Source organism: Lactuca saligna, chromosome 8 (assembly GCF_052625555.1).
Source record: "Lactuca saligna cultivar CGN05327 chromosome 8, ASM5262555v1, whole genome shotgun sequence".
NCBI lineage: Eukaryota > Viridiplantae > Streptophyta > Magnoliopsida > Asterales > Asteraceae > Lactuca > Lactuca saligna.
The window spans coordinates 277,440,352-277,447,713 of record NC_136424.1 but is presented as its reverse complement, the minus strand read 5'-3'; positions in this window follow the sequence as shown (position 1 = coordinate 277,447,713).

Sequence of the window (7,362 nt, the reverse complement as noted above, 5' to 3'; positions counted from 1 at the left end):
TATTGCTGGAGTGCATGATACCATATTCATCTATGGAACGATAAGCATAGATCTTGATAGGGCTTCAGTCATAGGTTTGGTTGAGACTCATTGTTTGCTCATACACATAAAAACTCATTTCTCGTTATAGCAATAAACTTGTTATCAATAATAGAAATCAACTTTGTTTCTCATTAAAGCAATGTACTTGTATTTATGAAAAGCCATATTCCAAATCTTGATTTTATAAACTTGTGAACTCACCAACTATTTTCATAGTTGACGCTCGTTTTACATGCTTTTTCAGAAAATAATTAGTAAGTGGATATAAAGATTCATCATCATAGAGCATGCTGCATCGTGTTGAAGTTATTTATGAAGTTATATTTTGAACAATGTTATTATGGAAAAACTTGTACTTGTTTCTTTTAAGCTATGGGTTGTAAACTTTTGAATATTGCTATGGTGATGTATGTTTATCTTTTGCAATGAAACCGTTATCGATGTCATATCTTGCGTTTCCGCTTTAGCGAGGTGTGACAATTATGATTATGAGGGTTTATATGGTAAATATCGGCCTTATTTTGAATGAAATGAGGAAAAGAGGGACTGATGTTGTTAATATGGATGGAAGTTTGTTAGGAGCGGGATATGTGAATCCACATCCCCGATTTCCCTAACTCTAATGGACGATGCAGCCGCTATACTCTCTAACCATAACCTCTAGCCGCCACCTTCACTTGCGATTTCTGGTACCACACCACCACCGCCGATGAAGTCATTACCCGCCGGCGTTGAAGCCAAAAACCATCAGGAGCATCGTTACCCTACTCCTTTGCTACCGTTGTCTTGTGTTGCTGTTGCTCTTGGCTGATGACACGCCGCCTACGGTGTTCCATCGGCAGTGTCGAAAAATACACACCGTATTCTTCTCCTCCTTCCGCTACTGCTGTCATCGTTTCATGCCATCATCGTTGCCTTATGCCACTAGGTGGAGTGGCTGGGTCCATTTCCGATCTGGAGGGTGCATGTGTGTGCTCAGGTTGCTGGTGTGATTCCGATAGCTCTAACCGCTGACTTTAGTCTCCGTAGTGGCCGTTAGGGATGTTGATGTCTTTGTCACGCACCACCAAGTTGTGGTTGCTTTCATATCTGCAAGAACGGGCTTATTGCTGTCGTTGCTGCTTGACTGGGGAACTGGAAGAAGCCACCGCCACCACCGTAGGGTGGTGGCTGCCATCTCAAGTTCGCTGCTGCCGCTGTTGGGAACCGCCAGGTAGGTGGCTGGTGTATGATTTAAACTTGAAACGTGTGTTATGTGTGTTTATTTAGTGTAGTGTGTTTCTTTCATGATTTCATTGTAAAATGTAACAAAGAAGAATAATGAATAGAAATCTCGAACCACCACCGTATGGTGGTGGCTGCCGCCTCCTACCGCTGTGCCAGGTGGCGGTGTGCCTTGTCTCGTTATGATTGATTCATTGTGGGACTAGAAACCCTAATGGGCCTAAAGAAGCCTTAATGGGCTTAGTGAAACCCTATTGGGCCTAATGAATCCCTAATTGACATTAAATCCCAAACATGTGTCTAATGGGTCTATTGGACCATAATTGACCTTAGGAAACCCTAATGGGCTTGAGGACCTATCTATTGGGCCTATTAGGCTAAGATGGTGTTGGACACCCTAATATTGGATTTATGAGATTGGACCTTGGGACCCACTTTTGTGCCATTGGAATGGAATTATTTGATTAAGCCCAATGACACCGTTTGACTTATTTAGAAGAATGATGGCCTTAATGGATTAAGTCCTTAAGTGATTAAGTCCTTAATGCGTTATGTAGGAAACTTAACCCTAATCATCATTTTATGTGAAACCTGAATTTCACTTGCGTTTATTGTTGGGCCTTTCTATTGGGCCTTGATGATTGGATTATTATTGGGCCATCCAAAGTTAAGCAATTGGACTAGAATAATTAATGGGCTCTGAGGAGTTAGGCCCAATTTGGAAAATTGGGCCATAGATGGACCACAGTTTGGGCCTTAATGATTATATGTGATGTTGGGCCTTATAATAAAGTCAAGTAAGGGGTTTGTGCCCAATTTGGAAAATTGGGCCATATGTTTGACTATGAGTCCTATTCGACTTTGGGCCTATGAATTGGGCCTTGGGCTTGAATAAGCGAAGATGGGGGTAATATAGTAATTACCCGAAGTATGTATTTGGTTATGCAGTGGAACCTTGTCACACCCCAAAACCGGAACGGCGGAAACGTTCTGGGGTGGATGACGTCATGTCAAGTATCACAACATATGCAGTATAGTAATCAAAGTACAAGAACCATTTCATTAATAGTCATAGTTTTACATAGTTTACATTCCATGCAAACATCAAAGTAATACAGAAATCAATACAGATGCAGCTCGGTACTAAACTGTCTTCAACAAAAGCTCTTGGGATGTACCTGTCTATTGCTGACATGAGAATACAAGGTATTTTGAAAGCAAATATCAGCATTTTTATAAATGTTGGTGAGTTCATAAGTATTTAGTGTCATTTGTGTAAGTAAACCTTTTACTCAAAATATCTTCATAAAAGTAGTAGTTTAGAATCTATGGTGTATTAGCGTTATTTCCAGAAAATCCTATATTTTCTATTTAAAAGCAGTCTTCTACCAAGACTCGACACTGTTATGTTTTAAAGAGAGATTTTCCATGAAATACTATCATTAACAAAATACGGTATTTTAAAGAAGGTAGGGGATATCATTAGTAAAAACATTAGGGAAAATAACACATGCCTCAGCAGTAAATACTATTGACTAAGGAAAAAGAAATCATAGGCTCCAGGAGAGTATCAAATGAATGATACGCCTGGCTCAGTCTAACATAAGGAAATACAAACCCCAGATGGTATCAAATGTACGATACGACTAGAAAGGTCTAAAACAAAGAAGCACAGACCCCAGACATTATCAAATGAAAGATACTGCTAGCAAGGTCTAAACAGTGAAACACAGACCCCAGACAGTATCAAATGAAAGATACAACTAGCAAGGTCTAAAACAAAGAGTGATCCTAAGAGTGTTGATTCAGAAATACAGTGCAAATTCTCGTTACCTTAAGGCCATGAATTATAGGGTAAACATGGAGATACTCATAACCATACTGATTGACACTAGAGTACTTGACGCCCTACAAGCATCAGAATAAATGTGACATTTGTCACCCCTTGGCTTGGTAGGCCGTGGACTATAGCTAGCAGTCAGGGTGTGGGAGTGTTAGTCCCGTATAGATCTATACACACAATGCCCGCTCTCCCTACAGGAGACTCTAGTTACCAACTTGACAACGGGGAGAATTGTGTCTTGAGGATGCATCTCGGATTCTGAATTCTATTTGAGGTGCTAGAGAAATGATATAGAATCGCGTGTGAACTGACTCTTGTGGAATTCCCGTACTAGAAAGAGTGAATAGAACCTCCTATCTGTTCCTAAAAGAGTTACTAGTGTCCCGGATCTATGAGTGATGAACGGAAGTATGCCCTTGCTACCCAAGGCGACGTAATGGTTGAGAGTGAGAGTGAGAGAGAGAGAGAGAGAGAGAGAGAGAAAGAGACCTTTTATGTCCATATACATATACATGATATATAATTAATGCTTAAACGACCTTCGCACAGATATCCGATACCCACCAGACCACATCCAAACGAGGAAAAGGAAATAGGGCGAACTATGGATTTCATTGCCAAGTTGCCCAAGACAACAGGTGGACTTGATACCATATGGGTCATCATCGCCAGATTGACCAAGTCTACAGACTTCATGTCGATCAAAGAAACAGACAAGATAGAGAAACTTATAAGAACTTACATTAGGGAGATAGTACGACTGCACGGTGTTCCCATATCCATTATCTCGGATAGAGATAGTAGGTTCACTTCTAGGTTCTGGCAGTCGCTACAGAATTCCCTAGGAACTAGACTGGACATGAGTATAGCCTACCATCCGCAAACAGACGGACAAAGTGAGAGGACTATTCAAACCTTGGAAGATATGTTGCGAGCCTGCGTGATTGACTTTGGGAAGGCATGGGATACTCATTTATCCCTTGTCGAATTTTCCTACAAGAACAGTTATCACACAAGCATAAAGGCTGCTCCCTTTGAGGCCTTCTATGGCTGCAAGTGCAGATCCCCTTTGTGCTGGGTTGAGGTGGGTGATACCCAGTTAGCTAAAGGACGAGTTCCTGAAAGCACTCTCACAGGTCCGGAGATCATACGGGAAACGACGGAGACGATCGTTAAAATCCGTGAACGATTGAAAGCCTCCAGAGACCGACAGAAAAGCTACGCTGATAAACGTAGTAAACCATTGGAATTCTAGGTGGTCGACCGTGTTTTATTGAAGGTCTCACCTTGGAAGGGCTTGATACGCTTTGGAAAGCGTGGAAAGCTAAATCCAAGGTAAATTGGGCCTTTCGAGATTCTTGCTAGAATCGGCCCAGTAGCTTACAAACTCAATATACCGAACGAACTTAGTAACGTACATTCTACCTTCCACGTATCGAACTTGAAAAAGTGTCTGTCCGACGAGACTCTTTGTGACAACCCGAAATTTCCATTCTGAACAAACCATATCAAGCCAATAGATGTAGATCAGTTACAGTGAAAATTCAGACTCCGAGTGTAAGTTAGGCAGTTTTCAGGATTTACACTTAAGAAGATATTAGGAGAGTGGTTACACTAGGGTTTTGTGCAACACTGTTATTCAATTACTCTAAGACATTAGAGTTCATTCCAGGAATAAAAATATTTTCTGCCAAAAATATTTCAGGACTATAAATAGAATTCTGAACAAAACTGGTTTATTTGTTGAATTCCATTTAGAGAAAAGTCAAAATTCTCTCTCACGGATCTTCGGGTTTTTATCCCAAATTGTGAGTAACTCTTTCTAGTAGTGTTAGAAAGCTTTAATTGTGTTCATAACATAGATTACATAGCTAAATCATCCGATTTAGGAGTTTACTCCCCAAGGTGTTCTTTGGCGGTAAACTCCCGAAACCGAGCCTAGATTGTCCCCCGTGCTTAGTAACTACCTTGGACATGCATAGGATTGTTTTAGGTACATGAAATCAGCCAAGAAACACCCAAGTTTAGGAGTTCACGGACCAAGATTAGCTTAGGCCGTAAACTCCCTTGTAACTTGCTCAAATGGTGTTTTTAAGGCACCTAAGGCTTGGACTTGATGTTAGACATATACCCTAAAGTGTTATAGCCTAGAAAACATAAGTAAATCACAAAGAAAAAGGAGTTTATGGCCAAGACAAACTCTTGGGCCGTAAAGACCTTTAAAGGGGTCAAAAGACACCCTAAATCCTTCCTTAAGCCAAGAGACAATTTTGGCATGTACCTAAATGAGTTATGGACTAGTTAAAACACTTAGAACCCCATGAGTAAGGGAGTTTATAGCCCAAAAGGTTCCAGGGTCGTAAACTCCATAAAATGGTGTCAAATGTGCCATAAACTCTTCTAAAGCCAAGTACTAAAGTCTAGATTTGTTCCTAGAAATGTTTGAGACTTGAAAGCACCATAAGAACCCTCCCAAGGGAGTTTACGGTCGTAAAGTCCAATGGAATATGTTCTATGGGCCGTAAACTCCCCAAAGGAGTCAATATGGTACCCAAAAACTTATTTAAGCCTTGAAACAATTCCCCACTAGAGTTGTGATAATTCTAAGCTCCATTTAGGCCTTGGTTGAGAGTTTACGGCCAGGAGCTTACTCCCCTGGGCCGTAAACTCCAATGAATATGGTATTTTGACCTTAAACTTCCATTAGGGGCATTGCACTCCTTTGTTGCAACCCATTAGCCTCCTAGCACTTGACCAAAAGTGTTTTCCCCGCGCTTAAATGTTATTACTTGTATAATTAGTGTTTTAATAACTAATTATTTATATACATATGTTTACATATGTAATTAGGATCATTGTGTGTGTCTAATTCTTCACTTGACACCAAGCACTTGTCCGATCCTTCCGTACGATAACAATCCATTCAATTCCAGTCACATACTGTAGGTGAGTTCATGTCACACCCCCAAACCAGAACGGCGGAAACGCTCGGGGGCGGAGGAAATCATGTTCAATATCATAACAGTTCATAGAAAGGAAAGTACACACCACCATATATAGTAAGTTTGCAAGATGTTTACATAGTTGTATTCATTACATGTTCAAAAGAAAAGTACATAAACATCACTCAAAAAAGTAATTAACGCCAGCGCGTTAATCCCAAAAGTTGATTCCCAACCTGCTTAGCGATTACCTGAGAATACAAGTTATTTCAAAGAAAAAGTGTCAACAATTAAGTTGGTGAGTCCATAAGTAATTTAGAAAAATTGGATGCCATTCCAAAATGGGTGTATGTTTTCCAGTAAACGTAGCATTTCAAAATGTAAAGAGTTGTGATTTGTTGTGTTGAAAATGAATGCATTTGATCCAGAGAATCCCATATTTTCCCTAATGGTTGAGATACGATTTGTTGTGTTTTCCAAGAAAAACCCTTATATTCTTATAAAAATATGTAATGCATATAAATATTCGTGTTATAAGTTGTAAATGATTGCACCGGGAAAATCCCTTATTTTCCTATTAGTTGTTTGGTTTGTATGCAGGAAAAACCCTTATTTTCCTCACACAAAATGGCAGTCTCAGACCGAAAATTGCAAGAAACCGACGTTTCTCGTAAGTTTTGTCATAGTTTTATATAAAATAAAACTACGCGAAGATCGAACCGGTTGGATGAAGAATAGTTTTAATAGCTACTCGTTCATCAAAACTGAATATCATAATAATTGTATATCCGATGAGTTTTATAACCATACTAAACATAATATGTCTGTAACGACGTTCTTCAGGCGTCGCAGTGCTATGATAACTGTCACCCCAAAAGACGGACTGTAGCTAACAGTCAGGGTGCGGGATCATGACTTCCCGTATAGATCTATACACATTTGACACGTTCTCGTCGCGGGAGATTCTGGTTATAAACAGGACTTACTGCAGTACTTTCTAATAAAGAAAAGTAACGTTTGAAGATGTACACGGCTCATGGATTCTCAATTAAGTTGATATTAAAGTGATAGTTTTGTATGCAAAGTTTATCCCTTTTCACAATGTTTGATAAAGCAAAATCATAAGTTTTTAGAATGTATAAAAATATTTAACAATGAAAGACCATTATATACTTCGTATAAGTCTAATGCACATAAAGTATGACAAGAGTTTTCCATAATAGTAATGAGTTCCAAGTGGTTTATTTGATAACACAAGTGAAGTGAAACTTTATAAAATACACGATAATAACCGTATGTTTACTTGTATTC